This window comes from Ambystoma mexicanum, chromosome 3p (assembly GCF_040938575.1).
Source record: "Ambystoma mexicanum isolate Mex_15411 chromosome 3p, UKY_AmexF1_1, whole genome shotgun sequence".
NCBI classification, from domain to species: domain Eukaryota; kingdom Metazoa; phylum Chordata; class Amphibia; order Caudata; family Ambystomatidae; genus Ambystoma; species Ambystoma mexicanum.
In genome coordinates this window covers 212,745,974-212,766,548 of record NC_090925.1, presented here as the reverse complement: position 1 = coordinate 212,766,548, position 20,575 = coordinate 212,745,974, and positions in this window count along the sequence as shown.

Here is a 20,575-nt window from a genome sequence, read left to right as displayed (position 1 = left end):
GTATGACCAAGAAGAGCTGCAGGAGGGAAGGTTTGCATGTGAATACATGCCAGACCCATGCTGGAGAACAACAGTTACAGGCAAGTAACTTGTTCCTTCTACAGCATGGGGTCTGGCATGGATTCACATGCTCATGAATAAAGAACACATAACAGTACATACATACATACACAACCACGGGAGGTGGCAAGGCTCAACAGAAGCAATTACTTTTACCTCCGGACCAGGCTCACCTTCAAGCAAACGGGTTGCGTAGCACTGCTTGGCCGACCCTGGACTCCTCGCTGGAATCCCAGTCACAGTAGAATCTTGTGAAGGTGTGCGTAGACCTCCATGTAGCCGCCTGCAGATATCAGGCAGGGGCACACCAGACATGAACGCCATTGTCGCAGCAATCGCTCTGGTGGAATGGGCTCTCGGACAGCTGGGCAGCAGTTGATTTGCCAACCAGTAACAGTGCGTGATACAGCCAGAGAGCCACCTGGAAATGCAAACCTTGGACAAAGCTTTCCCATTGTTCACAGAACCAAAGTTCACGAAAAGTTGAGACGTCTTCCATAAACTTATCGTGCATGCCACATAGAACTTCAGAGCATGTGCCTCATCCAGCGAGTGAAAGTCCTTTCAGCCGGCGACAAAGGCATCGGGGGAAAAAAGACCACTAACAGCATAAGGCTTGTTGAGGTGGCATTCCGACAGAACCTTTGGCATGAAGGAGGGGTGCATCCACAGCACCACCCTCATCTCCTGGAAAGTCAGATAAGGCCACTTGCAGGACAGAGCCTGGATCTCACTTACCCTCCTGGTAGAGATGATGGCCATGAGAAAAGTGGTTTTCCACAAAAGGAACGAGAGGTGCTTGATGCATAGGCTCGAAAGGCAGGCACCCGCCACGCCACCCCCTCAACCCCCGCCCCCCCCCCCCCCCCAACGTCATTTGACCCACACCACATTATTTTGGAATGTTTTCTCTTCATGTAGGGGTAATCTGATGGATGTATGCGACTTCAGTCACCCTGATCGTTGATTAGATTGTCTCAAACCTACCTCGGTAGATCAGGGCCTAGCCTCTCTGGGAGGTGATGTTGACAGGCCGAGAAGGTCCTGGTACCAAAACTGGCTCAGCCACGCCAGGGCAACAAGAATCATCCTGCACCAGCACTGTTTCAGTTGACCGATGACTCGCAGCAGGAGCAGCAACAGGGGGAACGCATACAGGGACAGGCCTTCCCACAGGAAGGAGAATGCATCCCCCATGCTCCCCATCTGGTGGAACCAGCTGGTAAATCTCTGGCATTTGGAGTTCATCGCCGTCGCAAACAGGTTGATCTGGGTCTGCCCCATCTGAAGAAGAGGCTGGCCACTTGATCCTGTTGAAGCTCCCACTCGTGTCAAGTGTGTAGTTCCCTGCAGCAATGGTGTTCTTGACACCCGCCAGGTGAAAAGTAATGATACATTCCCTGGGGACGGCCCAGTGCCAGAAGTCCTGCACCTCCCTGGAGAGTGCTAGGACATCGTGGTAGTCCTGTCTGAAGACCCTCACCACCTTGCCCTTAATGGACGGAAGGAATGACTTGAGGGCCCAGAACACTTCCCGCCAGTCCCACTTCGCTGGGGCTGAGGCGAGGGATCTTCAGCAGCACCAGCCACTCATCCCAGACGTCATCCAGGAGCAGTACCGACAGAATGGTCTTCCTTTTAGCCTCCCGTAACTGATGCAGGAAGCCTTCCTTCTCTTCCGGGGTGAGCTGGAAGAGCTCTGACGCACAGGCAATCATGGAGTGGAAGGATCCCACTTTGGCAGAGAAGCCCTTGGTGGCGAAGAGATTAGACTGCAGTCTGTGTCCATCATCACTGGATCTGTCCCCATATCCCGGGCGGTGGGTTTGGGCAGTTGAAGTGAAGGCGTAGGGTGTCTCCTTTTCTTCGGCAGTGGTGTCAACAGGGTCGTTGCCAGTGGTGTTGCTGGTTGTGCCATCAGCATCCTCTTCTGAATCTCAGACACCAGTGTGTGGAGGGTCGAGAGAATATCCTGCGACAGATCTCTGGGAGGTGCCTAGTGAACAGGGTCGCTGGGCCTAGGCTCCTATGTCATCACCCCCACCTATGTGGTTGTCGCCTCCAGAGGGCAACTCAGACATCACCAATCTCCTCCGGGACGGTGTGGACAAAAACAATTTCTTCGTCGGACGAAGAAATATTCATGCCCTGTAGCTCCTCCACACCCCCTTCTTTGGATCCCGAGGGGTCAGCTTCTAGCTGAGGGCCGGCATACTCTTTTCCAGTGTCTTCTCCACTGGTTTGACTGAAGCTTCCCACCTCAGAGGAAGAGCCACACTGACCATCACCAGGGTACCCTGGACTGGCTTAGCCCCTTTTGCCTTCAAGAGGGTGGCAGCAGCCAACTCGATAAACGACAATACTGGCCTGGATAACCCAAAGAGCGCGCCATCAACCATCGCAGTACCCGCTTGCACAGCAACCCCGACTGACGCAGACTTGCAGTGCTTGGCCTCATCTTGGGCCCCCACAGATGGAGCACCCTCAAAGGACTTAGAAGCCTGCTCTGGCTGGATCCAGATGAGGCATGCCCTGTGTACTACACAGGGTAGAGGCCCTGGCTTTGTGCCACACCACCAGTCGGACATGCCGATCCTTCATCGTGCGCTTGGAGAAGCCACAGCAGATCTCACAATATTCTTCCTTGTGCATCGGGTGAAGACTATACAGGCACAGGAAATGCTAATCACCCGTGAAAACATTCCACAGCTGGTGCAGCACTTTAAGAGGGAAGCCCCATCCTTCTCGTCCAACATGATCCAGCTCGGTGTAAGCCTCATGGCCATTTGGAATCTTCGATGAAACTCAACAATTCTTGCCCTTAGGGGGCATTGAACGACACTGACAAACAGATCTCCGCTTAAAAAGGAGCGAAAGACCACACTGGCTCTATTTGATAAAAATAAGAACTTATCCCCAAAAAAAAAAAAAAAAATCACAACATAGAAAAGCTCTGAGCAAAACACAAGGACGCCCAACACTTGAACATGTGGTACAAATCTGAAGACCGATGCCAGAGGAGGTGCTTAGGGACAGCACCATCATTGGCTGGGGGCAGTATGACCCAGAGCTCAGTAATTGGTTTAGAGGAGAAAGACAGTTTGTAAGTGAAAGTGAAACTTTTCTTTTACCGAGGATTCCCGGCCTGACTGGAAATGTTCATGAGCATGCCAATCCATGCCAGACACCATGCTGGAGAAATTGAGACATACCTGCCTTGTTATATGCCACGTCCAATCTTCAGAGGGGTAGCTCCCTATGTCACATCCAAAGAAGTATAGAATATCTTGGTTCAGATCTGTATTCATATGCTGTACCACAGTACCCAATCCTGGCACAGTCAACTCCACTTTCATACTCCAGTTTTGTATATAAACACCATTGATTGTAACACAACTCCCAACAAAAACTTCCAAATGTCTAGTATCATAGGTCTACTTACCATATTTAACGAGCAGCATAATGCATTGTTCAGAAGATATGGTTAGGTAACCATATGAGAGTGAAACCAACGTGCTGAGGCCAGTAGCATGTTTCATCACAAGACAACATACAGTGATCCTGAACAGATCATTTAACTTAATTGTGTAGTAGTGGGACATCTTAAGTGAAAAGGTTTACCTTCTCCCATTCTGCTTGCATTGCCTCCTCTACCTTCCTAGGCACACAGTTTAGCTTCGAGACAGCATTACACATCAAAGTGTTGACAGGGAAATCTTTCAGCAAAAAAATAACAAACGTAAACGGTTGGTAAACCTCTTTAATGGTAATCCGCAAAAACAGCAGAATAACAGGACATAAACAATTCCAAAACCAATTTATTCCTCCCCAGACCGCTGTTCACATACCTTTCTCCAACATTAGTCACTAGGAGAGGGGAATTCTGAATAGCATTCATTAGGGTGGTGTCAAGGAACAACTTGCAGTTTACTGCAGATCCCAAAAACTTGAAAGAAAATCATCATCCATCAATACTTCAATCCCAGAATGTGGGGAATATACCACAATACACAACTGCATTGTGGTATAATTGGAGCTGGAGAGTTTCGACTAGACTGCAGTTGGGCAGACAGGATAGCTGTGGGGCAACGCTCTAGCCTCAGAAAAAAAAAAAGACTATGCTGTGCAGCATAGATTCAAAACCTGGTCATGGCGTGAAGCGAGATGGAAGAATCCTATTTAAAACCGCCCTCTTTCTAACCTGACATCCTACTTCTCTTACCACTCTATAGGACTCCTGCCTTAGCTTGGCCAAACGTTCCTACTATTCTAACCTTCCACTACCAAGCCTCTCCTCATCACATCTTTCAAACCCTTTCTCGTCTTTTCTGCACCTACTCCTGACCCCTCAGCTACATCTCCCCTCACCCCTTCTGATTTTGCCGACTTCTCCAAGATTCTCCCTTAGCCAAAACAAATTGTCCATCTTCTTGTTACACTCCCTCCCACCCCCCGAAATGCTACTCAGCTTGTATGACCGACTTCTCTCCTGTCACTGCTTCTGATGTTTCCCTTCTCCCGTCTAAATCTCATCCTACTGCTGCCCCTTCTGATCCACTCCCTACCCCCACATGCCTATGATCTACCCTCTTCTCATTCCTTACTTAACCTTCAATATCTGTCTCTCCTCTGCTACCTTCCCCTCTGTCTTCACACATGCTACTAGCATCCCATTCTGAAGATACCGTCTGCTAATCCCCATCTTGCATCCAACTTCCATTCTAAAATACTTGAACACTAAGTCTACTCTCAGCTCTCTACTTTAGTCGCCAACCTTTCCTTCCTCCCAACACTCCTCTGAGACCACTCTCACTCATGTCCTTAACTCCCTCTTCACTGCCCGCTACTCTAAGCAATCCTCAGTCCTCATCCTCCTTGACCTCTATGCTGCCTTTGACACCATTGATCACCCCTTACTTCTCAACACTCTTTCCTCTTTTGGTTTCAAAGGCTGCGTCCTCAACTTGCTCTACCTTTCTCAACGCTCTTTTACCGTCTCCTGGGGTGGTCGTACCTCCTCTACTCTTCCGTTGGACTACGGTGTACCCCAAGGCTCTGTCCTTGGCTCTTTTGTATTCTCTTTACACCTCCCTTCTTGCCCCTATCGTATCTTCCTTCAGTATTTCTCACCACTTTCACACCGATGACACCCAGTTTTTCCTCTCATTTTCTTCCTTTACTCCTGACCTCCATCTTAATCTCTCCTTCTCTTCCTGCCATTAAAAACTGGATGTCTTCCCACTTTTTCTCTCTCTCAACACATACAAGACTGAAGTCTTATTCTTCCCTTCCAACACTCCTCCCCCTCCTTTTATTAATTTCCCCCCTCTAATCTTCCTCTCTGCCCACGCTCGTAATCTAGGCATTTACTTGGACTCCTCCCTCTCCTTCACCCACCAGATCTTATTTCTTGAGCATGTCACTACCACCTTTTCAATATTCATAAAGTCTGCTCCTCTCACCTTTCGTGCCACGAAACTTTTAATCTACTCCCTTATCTTCTCTCGCCTTTTCTTCTGCTCTTCCCTCCTCTTTGGACTCTGCTCCCCCTCAAATCCCTCTACTACTCTGCCATTCATATCCTCTGTCTTCCCTCTCCTCACAACTCCATCTCCTCCTTGCTTTCTGTTAGGCGGAAACCTGTGCAGTTCCCTCTGGGACCACTGCAAAAGATTCAGGACTACAGGTGTTTGGCAGTAAACCCACTTGGTAGCAGTCTGTACCACACTTCACTTGGTAGCTGTGGCTGAGCAGTCAGACTTCCCTCAAGAAGAGTTAGACGGTATGTGGAGTATACAACATAGGGCAATTCTTCACAGTAAGACATGCAAACACGCAACAAGGCTTCAGTGCAAAGATATAAAGGTATTTATTTATAACGACACACATCTATAGAAAACACTCTGGCACTATTACGGCAAACACTTCAATTACAATTACTCTACAAAGAAAAAGATCAGTCCCCCTAATAGTTCGACAAGTCTAGGTTTTACCAGCATCACTTATTTGCAGACAGAGGTGTATGCTTCAACCTAGATGGCACTCTAGTATTCGTTAGGACGGGAGAGAAAAATAAGCAGGTTACGAAATCAACACGGTTCCAATACGAATGCAAGGCAAGAAGACAAGAACCACGGTAGATCATAAAGTTCAGAGGCCAGGCCCACTCGGAGAGAGGCAAGGCGATATGTCCCAAAAAGTATCTTAGTGGAAATGCGTTCGAGTCTTTATAGCAAATTGTTATCGGCAGATTGGACCAGTTCAGAACAACACGCTAGAGAAAGCTTGGAGGCGACCCTATGGAGAGGCGAGGATTAAGACCTCACTCTATCCGGCAACAAGGGAAGCCAGGCGGACACAGTACCTTGATTGTGGAGAGACCGCTCCGGCGGGGGCAGTTGTTCCTGGCGGTGGGTGCCCGTCCAGTCTTTGCCAAGAGAAGAGAGGATCTCGTCGTCGAAGGAAAGTTGAAGATCGTTGCACCACCAGGGAAGAGACCAGCCGCGGAGTGCTCCGTCACAAGGCGCCACCTTTTGGTCGCAGTACAGGGGTAGTGGCTATCCGGTTGCCGAGGTGCTCTGCATGGGCAATTCGACCACTGCGTCCTGAGGCGAAGAAAAAGCAAAAGGGACTGGTTGTTCCCACCAGTCAGGGGGAAGAGATTCTCCGGCAGGGAGATCTCCTCTGTCGTCGGGAAGTGGTGAGTCGGTTCAGCAGGGCTCCACCGAGGGTGTTGTCGTGCAAGTCAGCTCAGCTTTACCCTCGTCGGATTCTTAGGTCCTGTGGCGACTTCTGAAGATCCAGTCCCAAAAGCCCTGCTTTTATGCAGAAAACCCCCATTCATTCAGCCTAGCTGTCAATCAACACACGCTAAGTGGTGAGCGGGGAGGCTCACCACTTGGGCCAATCACACCAGAGTGCGACCGGAGTTGGCAAGGCAACTCGGTCCAGGGTGCCTAAACCCCCTCCCACACCCCTGTGGTAACCCAGACAGAATGGCACCACTTTGGAGGGTCTCTGTACAGAAGGCCGCCAAAAGTGGAACAAAGGGCTCGACCTTTGGTTTAGGAGTCAGAGAGACGAACACAGACGCCATTTTAAAAACCGAGTTCTGGCAGAAAATACCATCCGATAGACTTATTTAAGATAAGTAGACCGGTGGTATGTTAGAGACTAACGTGAAAAAGTATCAATCTCTAACAATGGGAAGAATCCCATAGGGTTATATTCGGGGTCGAACATAACAAGTAGTTTCCACTGCCACCAGCCAAAACTCGAGGGGGGACGGGACAGTGCCCCCTCGAATAACAGACCCAGGAGTAATCGAATTACCCCTACTAGTACGTCCACAATAGGATGGTTTGTACTAGTTCTGTTAGTAAATTTAGGTCTAGTAAAGCCAATGGTGACTTTACATGCCCGGGGAGACTGTTGTCAGTCCCCGGGTATGGAGTATATGAGGGAGGTCCACTAGGACGCCCCAGTGTTACGGCACGGAGGGTGCGGTGTAACACACATAGCAAAACATATGAGACCTTATGGAGTAAAGGACCCCATAGCCCATAGAACACATTGGCCCTCATTACGACCCAGGCGGTAAGGGGTTTACGCCGGCGTAAACTTCGCCGACCCTTACCGCCCGAGTAAGAGTTCCCGTAGCGCCATGGTGATTTTAACGCCTGCTTTTTGCAGGCGTTAAAATCCATGGCGCTAAGGGACCTTGATGTTAATTACGCCACCGTAATTTACGGTGGCGTAATTAACGCCTTCCCCACTCCCATTATGCCCTATGGGGCAAAAATGGGAATGGGGAAGGGTAAATGGGGATTGGGGACTTACCGCCCCGCCAAGGTCGGAATGGGGCGGTAAGTCCGCCAACCACCATGGCGGAGTTGGCAACTTAGCGCCATGGACCATGGTGCTAATAGCACCATGGTTCTCCGCCAAGGTCGTAATGAGGGCCATTGACATTCAAAGGAATTACACACATTCATGTCCAAGAGTGGGAGAAAAAGAGTCTCACTCTTGGCAGGATGGGAAAAACAAACTCCAGAAATCCAGCAAAGCTGCTGGGGGACTCACTAGGTTAGGAAATTCAGCCTAAACAGAGAATTCTCCCTAACACTTTCACATCTTGGCTGGCTTTCCTTTCACTCCCAACTTAAAATCTCTTCACGATCTTGCTCCTCCATACCTGTCCTCACTCATTTCATTCTACACTCCTTCCTGCTCTCTCCGTTCTGCCGATCTCTTCCTTCTCTGCCCCCCCCCAACCCTTGTGCCTCCTCGTTTCCCGTTCCTTTCGCCCCTATAATGGAACTCACTATCTCTCTATCTGTTCCATCCCGACCTATTCCTCCTTTCATGTCTCCTTCAAATCTCTTCTCCACTCCCCACCCTGACACTCCAATCCCCTCCATCTTCCCCTCCTCCCTTACACCCTCCCCTTCCTGCTCTGTTCCTCTCAAGTCCTCTCCTCCTCTCTCATCACCAGTCTTTTCCTCTTCCCGTTTCCCACTTCCTTCCCCCGCCTCCCTCATCTTCATAGGCAAATTATTCTACTTACTGTTTTTACTGGTTTGATTCATATTTTGTAATTGCTTCTACTGTTTTATTGTATCCTTGTTGTGGTTATAATGTAAAGCGCTATATAAACCCAATAAACAAACATAAAACCATTATCTCAGCAAATGTATCCACCGTTAGCCGAGCAATTAGTTTTGCAAGTTCTAACTAATTGCAGAGCAGTAATCGTGCAAAGAAAATCTTCCAGGTGTACGAGATGGAACAAGTTACTTACTTGTAACCGTTTTCCAGCATGGGTCTAGCCTGGATTCATATGCTCATGAATATTCAGTCGTCAGGCTGGGAATCCTCGGTAAAGAATCAGTTTCACTTCTGAACTGTCTTTCTCCTAACAACCAATGACTGGTATTTGGGTCATACTGCCCCAGCCAATGACTGCCCTCTACCTAAGCCCCTCCGCCATCTTCAGATTTGGTAGCACGTAAAGTGGCAGGAGGACCAAGAGAAGATCCGCAGAGGGGCAGGCGGGAGGTTTCGCATGTGAATCCATGCCAGACCCCTGCTGGAGGACACCAGTTACAGGTAAGTAACTTGTTCCTTCTCCAGCATGGGTCTGGCATGGATTCACATGCTCATGAATAAATACATAGCAGTACACACATGCACAACAACGGGAGGTGGCACGGCTCCACATTAAGCATCTCAACATTAAGCATCTAACTCCCCAAAAGGCTAACCTTCAAGCAAACAGGTTGCGCAACACTGCTTGGCTGACTCTGGACTCCTCCCTGGAATCCCTGTCGACGCAGTAGAATCTCGTGAAGGCATTAGTCGACCTCCATGTAGCAGCCCTGCAGATTTCCAGCAGAGGCACACCAGATAGGAACACCATAGTAGCAGCGATCGCTCTGGTGGAATGGGCTCGGATTGCCAACTGGTGACAATGGGTGATGCAGCCAGAGAGCCACCTGGAAATGGAAGCCTTGGAGAGGGCCTTCCCATGGTTCACAGGGCCAAAGTTCACAAAACATTGCAACATCATCCGAAAACTCTGTGTGGTACACATAGAACTTCAGCGCTCTAGCCACATCCAGCGAGTGCAAAGTCCACTTAGCCAGCGACAAAGGCATTGGGAAGAATAAAGGCAACACCAAGGGCTTGTTTAGATGAAAGCCCAACAGCACCTGGGGCATGAAGGATGGGTGCGTCCATAGCACTACCCTCGTCTCGTGGAATGTCAAGCATGGTGGTTTACTAAGAGGGCCTGGATCTCTTCCACTTGTCGTGCGGAGGTGATGGCCACAAGAAACACCATTTTCCACGACAAAAATTTCAGCAGCACTGAATGCATATGCTCGAACGGTGGACCCATGAGCCTAGTCAGCACCACATTGAGATCCCACGCCGGGGCCAGAGCCTGCGGGAACGAGCGAAATAGTCATTTCACAAACTCCTTGACCAAACGATGCAACCATAAGGATGATCGTCCATGAGATCTGGTGTAGCAGGAGATAGCCACCAGATGAACCTTGATGGAAGCATGGGCCAGTACTGCCTTGGCCAACAACAACAAATACGGAAGCACCTGCAGAGCAGTGATTCATAGAGGGTTGATCTTCTGAGTACGGCACCAAACAGTGAACCGCTTCCACCTGTGCCCGTAGCATTTGAGAGTAGATGAAGCTCTAGCTCTGGCCTTAATGAGTACCTCCTTACAATAAGCTGGGAGATTGTAGCCCCCGAACTCTAGTGCTGCAGGAGCCAGGCCTTCAGGTTCAGCAATCCTGGGTCACAGTGCAGAATCACACCTCCGTCCCTGGTGAGAAGATCTGCGTCCGCCAGAAGCTTGACTGGAGGGGACGCTGACAAGTCCAGAAGGTTCGGGTACTATATCGGTCTCGGCCACGCCAGTGCGACGAGGATCATCCTGCACCGGTACCATCTGAGTTGATTGACTAGTCGAAGAAGCAACAGCAACGGAGGGAATGCATACAGAAACAGGCCGTCCCAGGGGAATTCATGCGCCCTCCATACTCCCCAGCTGGGGAAACCTGCTCGCAAACCTCCAGCACTTAGTGTTCGTCGACGTCGCAAACAGCTTGATCTGGGGATTGCCCCATCTGCAGAACAGGTGATCCACTTGGCCCTGCCAAAGTTCCCACTTGTGGCAAGAGCAGCGCTACCTGCTGAGAGTCAGCGATGGTGTTCCTCATCCCGTTTCATCTAGTAGGAGTGAAGAACATCCCCTGGGCTACGGCCCAGTGCCAAAGGTCCTGCGCCTCTGGTTCCCCCTGCTTCCGGATGTAGAACATCATGGTGGTGTTGTCCGTGAAGACCCGTACCACTTTGCCCTTGAGGGACGGAAGGACTTGAGGGCCCAAAACACTCCCGCAGCTCCAACACATTGATGTGCAACGACTTCTCATCCGGTAGCCCCAGAATGGCTCCCCATACTTCCAGGGAGGCATCCGTTGTGACCGTCTCTTGACGAGGTGGGATCTGAAAATCTGTGCCTGCAGCCAGATGCGTGCGCACTCACCACTGTATTGCTCGACGGAAACTCATCGAGTGAGATCTTGTCCTCAAAGCTCCCCTCGACTTGTATCCAGCGGGCGTCGAGGAACTCTTGCAGCAGCCGAATCTGCAGCCTGAACAGCTGAATGGGGTAAATGCATGACAACATCATGCCGAGTAGGGACTTGATGGATCTTACCCATGCGACCTTCAGGGTCAACAGCCGTTGTACCTTGCCCAAGATGGCCACGATCCTTTCTTCCAACGGAGATGCCAGACCCGACACTGTTGAGTCGGGCTCCCAGAAACAGTGCGTCCTGCGATGGAGTCAAGCAGGACTTCGCAAAGTATATCGAGAACCCCAGTTCCGACAAGAGTTGGCCTGTCCTTGTCATGTGGTCAACAGTGACCTCCCTTGAGCTCGCCCGGATGAGCCAGTCGTCCAGGTACACATACATAGCTGCACCGCCAGTGGGGCCAGGCACTTGGTGAACATTCGTGGTGCCGACTTCAACCCGAAGGGGAGGGCCTTGAACTGGTAATGTCCTTGAACCACGAAGCGTAGGTACTTGAGTGTCCCTTGTGTATGTGGGGATCTGAAAATAGGCATCTTCCAAGTCCGACAATAGAAAATCCCCCTCTTCCAGCTGTCCTAGCACGTGCTGAAACCTTTGGGACTTTATGTACTTGTTCAGACGGCGGAGGTCCAGGATGGGTCTCCAACCGTCAGTCTTTTCTGACGAAGAATTAACGAGAGTACACTCGAGCTTCTTCGGGACAAGCTTGATCGCCCCCCCCCCCCCCTTTAACATGCCCCGTACGAACAGCAGCAGCTGGGGGATGTGGTTTTCCTGACAGGCCACCGGTGGTATCCTTGGGCACTTCCGTTGGAACTAGGGTGTGTCAGTGGGCAAAGTCGTCCAGCACCCAACAGTCGGAGATGGTCTTCCACACGCTGATGAAATTCACCAGCCGGCCTCCCACCGAGGTGCACGGGTGGGGGCCCAGACTCCACGGCCAGTTCAATCTAATTTCAACGTCAAGGCGCCACCTTGAGGGGCTTAGCGACAACGACTTCCACCTCCAGACTTGGCGCAGCCCCTGTAGGTCTCCTGGGCCAATGAGCAGGGGGCTGACGGTAGGACGAGACCTCCTCCGATTCCTTTAGACGAACTTTGGGATTTCCCTCCAGAAGTCTGAAAGGACAGCTGCCATTGCTGAAGCTTGCCCAGGGCACAAGCTGTCTGTTCGCTTTGATGGCCTGCAGAGACTCGCCCACAGCGTTTCCAAACAAATTGTCCCCGAAGGGCATGTCCAACACCATCGACTGAACATCCTGGTGGAAATTCGTGGCCCTCAGCCAGCCTCACCGACGAAGGCAAATGCTGTTGCCCATCTGGCGGAATCCCATGTCAGAAATGTCCGTGGCCACTGTAATGGCGTGGTCAGAAGCCAGAAGCCACCTCGCATTCCTGTAGGATCGTCAAAGCCTCAGCCCGCTTGTCAGGAATGAAGTCCAGGAGGGGAGCCATCTTGAACCAAAGTTCCCGGTCATAATGCGCCACAATGGCGAGGGCGTTAACAGCCTTGATGGTCGTTGCTGCTGACGAGATCACTCTTCGCCCCATGGCATCCAACTTCTTCCATCACTGTCCAGGGGGTGGGAGGGAGGGGAGGGTGCAGGGAGGAGGCCACCGACAAGGATGAGCCCGAAGACTTCTTCTTGGCTGCCGCTGAAACCACAGAGTCTGGAGATGGCTGGGACCATAAACACTTAGGCACAGAGTCCGGCACTCTGTACTTCTCGTAGCGATCCCTCTTCACCAGAGCCGAAGGATTCTTCATGAGGGACAAACCCTTGTCCCACAATAACGGGATCGAAAGTACAGTCTTCCTCTTCGCCTCCCGGCGCTGGTAAAGGAAACCCTCTTATTCTCCTCCGGAACAGCTCTGAGGCCCTGGAGATCAAGGCGTGGAACAAGCCAATCTCATCGGGCGGCGAGGATCTGGCCGGCAGAGACAGATCATCCAGGCCGCAGTCATCCGTGCCCATTGTTGCGTGTCATCCCTTGGCAGGGGAGAGGGAGGTGACAGGGTGGGGAGAGCTCTCCTCTAGGGTGGCGGTTCCTCCTATTGCCTCAACGCCACGGGTGGTACCGTCGGCGCAAGAGGCATCCTCATTCAGATTTCCGAGCACAGGGTATGCATGGCAGCCAGAATGTCCACTGAGATATCCCCAGGTGGCTGCTGGGGTGGAGGCGACGGAGGCCGGGGCGTTTGCGGCTGATCCGTCATCACCGCCCTGTTGCTCATCATCGTCGTCGCCAGAGTCAGGACAACCCCCCATCCCCCGTAGGGCCCACTCTCGACACATCTCCCCTCCTGGAGGACCGAGAGGCAGGTGAGCTCTTCCTCTGAGGAAATGTCCGTGCCCTGGAGGACTGCTGTGCCCCCCCCCTTCTTTGCAACCAGGGGAGACAGTTTTGGTGAAATGATGGGCATCACCATCTCCAGGGTCTTCGATGGGCTGGAATGAGGTCTCCCTCCTGGCAAGCAGGGATACCCTCACCTTAGGGGTCTTGCCCTGCGAATCTGCCCCAGCGGCTTTCGTGAGGGACGCCACCACTACTTCGATGGAAGTGTGGCCTTGTCTGATGCACTTGGGCCTTCACGGTCTTGACCATGTCTGCGGCCTTCGGGGTAGGGTCTTGGCCCCGCTCCCCGTTGGCCTGCTCAGTCAGTCCAGCTTATTGAGGCGCTTGCGTCGGTCAGCCCATGTGCACGGCTCCATCTCCTGACAAGCCACGTAGTCCTCCACATGCGTCTGGTCCGAATGCAGGCAGTAGAGGCACAGGGAATGTCCATCGTCCGAAAAGACATTCTGTAGGTTGCAGCCAGGGCAAACCTTGAAGAGAGGCGCCGAGTCCTTCTCTGCCATGTCCATGCGGTGTAGGCCTCAAAGAAGCTTCTGGAATCCTCCAAGAAGAAACTCGAAAGAAATCGAGGGGCGCATAAAATCGGTGGAGCTTGAGGCTCGATTGACCAAAAAAGAAGACAAACTAAAAATAAATACATTTAAAAAATGTTTAAAAAAGCAAAGCACAGTACAAGCTCGAGAGCTATAGCACGACAACTCCTAACACTTTTACACTTGTAAAAATCCGAAGATGGCTGCCAGAGGAGGGGCTTTGGTAGAGGGCAGTCCTTGGCTGGACCAGTGACTGGTTGTTAGGAGAAAGAGTTTAGAAGTGAAACAAACTGATTTTCTTTAACAAGGATCCCCAGCCTGACTACGGTGAATATTCATGAGCATGTGAATCCATGCCAGACCCCATGCTGGAGAAAGGCAAGCCTCATGGGAGTCATGTTTATTCATAGACTAGAGCACAGTCTTGGCTAGGCCCAACCTATTCATTGCAGCAATATTGGTTTGCTTGAACTGGTAACATTTCTACAGTAGGGAGTACATTACCTTCTCCCTGCAGTCTCAAATGTAAAGTGTCTCTGTGCAGGTTAACCCCCGTTGAGCACTGCATGCCCGTTGCTTAGTGCCTTTTGGTCTTTCTTCACTTGCAGCTTACCCTCCCCTCCCTGGTCCAGTCACATTGGGTCCAAGCTGGTGCTTTACAGAGGAACTGGCCTGGGTCCGTTCCCCCTCACTGAGCCACTTCCTCATTGGCTCTCTAGCTACATTTAAATCTGGGTTCCAGTGGAGTCCCTGCACTGGCAGTCCCTCAGTGAAGGACCAGAGGTAAAGAACAGATCCCTGTGATAGCCCATTGGTGTCTACCTAGCCTCCCTTTACTACCTGCAAGTTTTAAAATTAAAATAAAAAACCTTGGCATTTTCCCCTTCAGGGAAGTTTAAATCTGTGTTCTGTACTACTATGTACCATCGCATTAGGCGCTCGCCCACTTCTAGGTTCCCATCCAGCTTGTGCTTCTGTCACTGTTGTGAGTGACCCGTCTATCCTCTCGTGTGCCACTTGTCTGGCCCCCACCCTCCACAATGTGCAGCTTCTGGCCTGGGCCTTTCTTCCCCCCCCCCCTCCTCTCGTCCGAGAACCTCCTATAGTACTCCCAATTCTGCCCCCCACCATCTTCTAAAACGGCTATTCTTTCTCCCATTCCTCTCACCAACCCAGTCCTCCTATCGCCAATACCATCTACACTAGTGCTTCCTCCAGACAGACTTACTGACATTCCTTCTCCAGACCTATGGACCCCTCACATGGTCTCTGTTCTCTCCTCCCTTCTCGCCCCTTAACTTGTCTTGGTCCAGGCCTCAGCCCAATCTCATTTTTTGATAGGCATTTCCCGTGTTTCATCAACTTCCTCCCTTCTCCCGCTACTACTTCCGTCACCCTTCTCTGCCCACCCCCGGACCCCATTAGGTAAGAATTGGAGTGGTCACACTCTGAGACTACACAACACATCTGTTTGGTATTGGGTAACCTACCGGGTATAGGTGTGTACTATAAATGCGAGATGTAGCAATGAAATTCGTATTTACAATTGACCAAGTAACACTTCTACTCAAGGTTTCTGTTACAGGTTCTCGGGGTATGCGAGTATACTCCTCTTCCAATGAAATCTAGACAAGCCTTTCCCAGCAATAACAGTCTAAAACAAGTCACCACCTATGAGGGACATAAAAATCAAAGTCAATTGACTAGAAGAGTCTGCAAGGAGCCAGGACAGCCAAAGTCAAGTCACGGTCTATGGAGCCGAGTCACTTAGATACAAGTCTTGCACAAAGTTAGTTTGTAGAAATGGTCACAAGCTGTGAAGCCTGTGAAAAGCAGAAAGTAAGCTAATGCAAGTCTCAACTGAGAAGGGCACAGCTAATGGGACAATGAGGTAAGTACCCAAAGTCTCAACAGTACCTTTGGTTTGAAGAAAAGTGGTCCAGCTGGATTCCGTCCTGTTGCAGCAGTGCAGACCCTGGGTTCCTGAGCCTCAGTTGTGGGGACAAGAGGGAGGATGTCTGACAGGCTCCTGCGGCAGCAATTTGGATGTCACCAGCAGCTACGGGCTCTTTCCAGTTCAGCGGCACTTTGCAGTTTCAGCACTCTGTAAACAGCCCTACCAGATCTCAGATACTGCTTGGGCTTCCTTCACTCCTGCACTCTGGTGAGGGGACTCTTAGCTCGGGTCATCCTGCTTCTGGAGGGTCCTTAGGAGACTCCTGAAGCGTCTAGACGGATTTCAGACATTGCACTAGACTACAGATGTCTCCACTCCTGGTACTCTGTTCCTGCAGCAGCGAAGTACAGCCAGTAGGGAAGATGGTCCAGTGGAGTTCGTCTCAGGGTTAGTTTATCTCACTAACAAGGGAAGAAGTCGTCCCTTCCGGAGCTTCTCTTTGTCAATTAGAAAATGTCAGCACCACAGCAGGGTGTCACTGGGCCATTAAAAGGTCCAGGAGGATGCAGCAAGCTTAGTTCACTGTTTTAGTCTGGTGTTTCTCCCAGTGGTCAACTCCAAAATCCACACCTTTTAAGCAGGTTTCTCCCATTCATGCACAGCCTAGGCTGTCAATCACACAGATGGGTGGCTGTCCTGGGTGGTCTCCCTCACATCCTTCCTTTCCGGACACACTGGAGCCAGAGGCAGGCTTCAGGGCTGAAGCCCACCAAAGGCAAAACAAACTAAGGGCGCAGACCTGGCTCAACGCGCAGAGTCAAACCCAAGAAAGACCTCAAACAGAAAATGGTGGGGAGAAAAAGAAAAAAAAATACGGGACATTTTGACAAAATGCTCACCCATCAGTGCTATACTGCAGCTGAGGATTCAACTTGCAGTAGAAAAGCACAATGTTAGGAACATTAAAACACTACCACCAGCCATTTAAAGTAGTGAGGGTAACAAAAATCTTTACACAAGGGAGTAGGATAAGGGGCTACCAAGTAACCCTCTCCACCCGCCCCCGAACTCCACATAAAATGGTGTGTACTGTACCGAAGAAAAAGTTAAGTAGAATCAATTTCACTTTACTATTCTTGGGAACAATAGTCCACACAAGAAAAGGTATTCAAACCCTGCACTAAAGGTGCTGTGTGTCACCATACAAAAAGTAGATGCCCATCAAGTTTGTCAGACTCCAAAAACAGTGGAAACGATCTAAATCCAGTCAAAACATCAGTGAGAAAAAGGTCTCTCACCAGGTTTAAAATTAATAAGTCCTAAAGTCCAGCAAAAGAGCTGGGGTACTCCAAGGTTGAAGGGAATTAGCAAAGCAATGAGAATTATCCCCAACAGGCCCCTCAACCACCTCCACAGGACTTATCACAAGCTTGTACCCCTCCACGGAAGTCTTTCATATGGGGCAGCCAACCTAGATATCCTCGCTCTCACTGAGACCTGGTTCCCGAGACACCCCCCCACCCCTCTTAGACTGACTACATTCTGCTTTCCTCCCACCTGAAGGTCTGCCCCCACAGGTAAATCAGACACCAGCACTACCACCTACCTTCACAGTCATTCAGCCTATGAAGCGTGTCAGTGGAGGCCTTCGCCACTACCTTCTCTCCTGCAGTGGCTGACTCACATTCTGGCACAGCCCTCTCTAGCCTGCATCTGACCAACACTCTGGATGGCCTTGCCCCCTTCATGTAAATCCGCCTGAAGCCTACCAAGTGCAACTGTTGGTAGGACTCCGACCTCGCCACCCTAAAACGCAAGTGCAGGATACCTGGGGGAAAGTGGAGGGCATCAGGCACATCCTCCAGCAAACTGGACTGCTCCAAAGGCAATACAGACTGTCCTGTCCAAGAAAAGAGCACACATCCAAGCATGCATCTCTGCGGCCTCCAACACAGCCGAACTCAATCTGTCCAATCCTGCTGTGGTCTCCACCTCTCCTGTTCCCTCTGCACGGCCACTGCTTCACGCAACCACTAAAACTCAGAACATCCGGTCCTCTCTCCTTCCCTCCCTCACCTCCTTTGTTATCCCTGATGTTTCGAGACAAGTCAGATTAATGAAGGTGTCATCCAAGCATGTTCACCCCTGCTCCTCCAGAACAATCAAGAACCACGACACCCTCGCTCCAGCCTTGGCTGATTTCTGCAATCACTCTTGCCACTGGAACTTTCCCCTCCCGTAAAACACTACCTTGTGCTCCTACACCAGAAGAAAACTTCTGCCAATCCTTCCTATCTGGCAAATTACCGCCCAATTTCCATCACTCCTTTCCAGTGCAAACTCCCGGAAAAGCTGGCCATCTCCCAGCTTACTCTCCACACTGAATCCGTTAGTTGTCTTCGTGACCATCAGTCTTGCTTCAGAGCAGCCAGAGGTACTGCTCTCCTGAACACCCATGATGATCTGCTCACTAATCTAGACTGTCTTCTGTCCTCCTGGACCTTTCCTCTGCTTTCAACACGGTCAATCACACCATCCTGATCAATTGTCTGAGAACCTGGTCATCACAGATCAGGCTCTAGCATGATTGACCTCCCTCATGGACTGGCCCTCAGGTGCAGCTGGGGTCCTTTCTCTCCACCACATGTGATGTTCCTCAGGGCTCCAACCTCTCTCCCTGGCTTTCCACATCTACCTGGCCCCTTTGGCCCACTTCATCTCTACCTTCTTCTGTGTTATGCTAATGACTCCGCTCTCCTTCAGGCTCCCTTCTGCCTCTCATTCCTGACCGTCTAGCCACAATTCAGGAGTGATGCACTAGCTGTCTGAACGCTGGTAAGTTCCTCTTTCACTCTGGCCATCCTCCCTATGAGGCAAAACATCTTCAACTCCACCATCTCCGCACATCATGGACCTCTAAAAAGTCCCACTACCAGCTGCACCTCCTCCAAAGTATTCTTCCTTTTCTCACACCCCCCTAGAAGCTCAATCTCTCCAGAACACTGGTTCTCTGATGCTAGACTTCTGAAACAGCCTTTCACAATCACCTTCCGCTACTCCCCGCCCTCAACAACTAGGACAGACTTGTCCTTGGGCTCAAGCCCAGGGTCATATCTCTCCACCCCTGAAATCTCCACTTTCTCCCGGTGGCTGTAAGGATCAAGTTCAAGATCCTCTGCACTGTCTACAAGACCTTCTTGAGCCGGTACCCGCACTACTTCCAACTCTTCCTGAACACCTTCCTTCGAGCCCTTTTGCTCAACTCCGATGGTCAGACGCTTCTCCAGCCAGATAATGGGAGGTAGAACCTCTCCTCTGCAGGGGCCTCCCTCTGGAATTTCCTCGCCGACCACCTCCAACTAGAGCAGGACTAGCTCTGGTAGCAGCTCAAGACCTTTTTGCTTCTGCTTCCTCTCCCTTGCTTACCCACCCGTCTGCTGCACTGACTGGTCCCTGGCTACCCTCTGAACTCAAGGGTGTAAGGGTGTCCCAATTACAGTCACACTAGAATTAATCCACACCTCTAGGGAAATAAGGCAATCTTGTAAGGATAACAAGTTTAATCTTACAAATGAGAAAGGTAGCAAAGGACTCTGCTGCCTGAACAGTCTTCTCCTGTCCCTCTACCCGTTCCTTCCTGTTAAAGTCGTTTCAAGCAGAGGCCTGGCTTGCCATGGTGATGTCACTGGAGCTGGATCATGACTTCATCCAAATCCATCATAGGGATGCTCCAACGCTTTTTCTTTTCGTCATCAGCAGTTTTGTCAGGGCATGCGGTCCTACATTTTACTAGTTATGCAAAAAACATGCAGCTCTGCAGAATTTTTTAAACCTTGAGGCATAGCCCAAAGAAAACTAAACATGGTCATCTATGTAAAAACAATGTTCATTCATTCTATCCATATGTCACTCATCCTTCTCATGTTATCTGGGTCCTGTAATTTCCTCCACAATTTACATTTATAATTTATCCAATTCTGCATTTTGACGCTCAAAACATTTAAGTCCCATTTTTATCCTGCATGGACCAATAGACAGTGGACACCTGGCGAGTCAGTTCTTGCTGGCCATAGTGAATAACACTGCACACTAAGCCTGTGGTCTATTTACATCCCACATTCCTTCTGGGGAGGGGGGGGAAGTTTGCCTCCTTTACAGCACTAGCTAAGCTTTTAAAATGCCTGGGATCTGCAATTACAAATCCTTTAGACAATAACTACCTTCTTTTCAGCGTTTGCCTACGTGTATATAATGCTTACATGAGAGCCTCCCCAGTGCCCCTCCTCCCCCCTAGTCCATCATAGTGTCTTAAAGAGGTCTTGCCCAACTCTAAAGCAATTAAGGGGTCGGGAGGACCCTGCTTCCTTCCCAACAATGGCCCGTTACCATCTGCACTGCCTCCGGGCCCACCGCACACTGGCTGTATCTGTAACCATACAGTCCCCTGCCTCCTTGCACTTAACCAAAGCCAACTCCCCCTTGCTGCACTTTGAGCTATGCTGAGCTATGCGGCCCTGATGGCACTTCTCCTCCCCCCTCCCTGCCTGCACTTGCACTATCTGAATGACAAGGCCTAGTACGATAGTTTGTTTCGGCCTCCCTGCGTCTCC